The sequence below is a fragment of the Bufo bufo genome, chromosome 3, assembly GCF_905171765.1.
Source record: "Bufo bufo chromosome 3, aBufBuf1.1, whole genome shotgun sequence".
NCBI lineage: Eukaryota > Metazoa > Chordata > Amphibia > Anura > Bufonidae > Bufo > Bufo bufo.
The window spans coordinates 251,922,809-251,925,140 of NC_053391.1; positions in this window are offsets into that span (position 1 = coordinate 251,922,809).

Consider the following 2,332-nt stretch of genomic DNA (forward strand, 5'->3'; position numbering starts at 1 on the left):
ACCATGTGATGAGCACAGTGATGTCATCAAAGGTCCTATTCCTGTGCACAGCAAAGAAGAAGACAGAAGAGATGCCGGCTGCGCGATCAAGTGGATTAAGGTGAGTTAAATTATTATTATTATTTTTTTAACCCCTCCAGCGCTATTGTACTATGCATTCTGTATTCAGAATGCTATTATTTTCCCTTATAACCATGTTATAAGGGAAGATAATACAATCTACAGAACACCTAACCCAAACCCGAACTTCTGTGAAGAAGTTCGGGTTTGGGTACCAAACATGACGATTTTTCTCACCCGCGTGCAAAACGCATTACAATGTTTTGCACTCGCGCAAAAAAATCGTGCATGTTCCCGCAACGCACCCACACCTTTTCCCACAACACCCGTGTGAAACCAGCCTAAGGGGTTAAGCTATTTAACACAGTCAATCTTTAAAAAAAAATGCAAGTGAAGCAGAAATGTGCTACTTTATTGTAATGATTGGTTCAATGTGGGTCAGCATAATCCATAGCCCCCTAGAAAGTAGATTGGAGTAATTCATAATAACCATTAACATACTGCAAACATCTCAATCTTTCAAACATTGCTTTCTGGGTCCAAAACGCTGAAAATAAAGAAAAGCTTTTACAGAGCTCTTTGTAGACATTGTGGCCTCCTTTATTACATAAAAAATGTGAGGGAAGACATAGATTTTTTTGCAGCTGCCATTAACTCAGCAGGTGAGACATATTATCCCCCAGTACCATTGGACCAGTATTAGTAACAACATCTGTTTATTTATCTGTGTAAACATTCATTTACGAAATATCAGGGCCTCACTTTCCAACTTTCCCTTAATTCCCTTCGCAATTACTAATGAATTTATCTGCTGAATAGTAAATATTAGCTGAATGCCACCTTAGCTTCATGAATTTCTATAACAGTTTTTGGCATTGAATGCAGCAGAACACAGAAAAAGCACGTAAACTAATGCAGAAAAAGAGCACTGCTGCCCTCCACAGGTATTGCACTGAAACGCTTGTGCATGCTTAATTGTAAGTACTGTATAAACACAATCTTTGGTAATGCTACAATTTATCTTAAGCTAATCTAAAATAAGCATTTAGTGTTTTTTCTGTCAATTGTTATAATTCCATTTTTTTCTTTAGCACCAAGCTGTTATATGTGAATAGATTTGAATTGAAGAATTCCCATTGACACCCAGCAAAATAGTATGATGGGTATTTTAATAGCATATTCTGGTCTCCTGAAATTGCACAACCTATAACACCTTGAGCTAGCACTAAGATATTGAAATAATAGTTGAAATAATAGCAAAGCACTTTAAATGGACTTTGTTGACTGAAATAACCAGTTCTCTTTTAAAAATCCCTGTAAACATGTTGAGCACTGTGTTTCCAAATTCCAAAGCACCGCTGTGGTTGCAAAGGAACCTCATGATATCAGTGGTTACATCACAGGGATTCCCTGTGCAGATGGGGGCTTGGAGGCATGCAGAGAAGATGCAATCTGCATCTTCTTTGCATGTCTGTCCAATAGAGATCACTGGTAAGATCAGTGTTTTGAGTGACCAGTACTGGTGACAGCAGGGAATATATACACATGGCAACAAAATTGTTGGTACCCTTCTGTTAAACAAAGAAAAGCCCACAATGGTCACTGAAATAACTTGAAATTGACAAAGTAATAATACAGTAAATAAAAATTTACTGAAAATCAGCTAATAAAAATCAGACATTGCTTTTTAATTGTGGTTCAACAGAATAATATTGAAAAACAAACTAATAAAACTGGCCTGGACAAAAATAATGGTACCCCTAGAAAAGATTGAAAATAATTTGACCATAGGGACAAATTAAACTAAGGTGTGTTTTGTAATTAACATCATAGGTGTCTTCAAACTTGTAATCAGTCATTCTGCAAATTTAAAAAGGTTCTGTCAGCAAGATCAACCCTATTAACCTCTTACGGACACTTAAGGACACAGGGCGTACCTGTACTCCCTGTGTAGTTCCGATCACCGCCATGCGGCGGGCGGTGATCGGAACTGGGTGCCTGCTAAAAATCAATCAGCAGGCACCCTGGGTCAATGCCGAGGGGGATCCTGTGACACCCCCCCCCCCCCCACTGTATCGGCGATCGCTGCAAATCGCAAATAAATTCAGACCTGCGGTTTGCAGCGCTTTCGGAAGTTTCTGATCCCCGCGGATCAGAAACTTCAAAATGCTTTTTTTTAAATGTTTGCCCTCTTTGTGATGTGCAGGCGGGCTGTGCGGGGACGGGAGAGTTGCGTGCTGTGCTGGGGGGGCAGGCAGGCGCGCGATCAGCC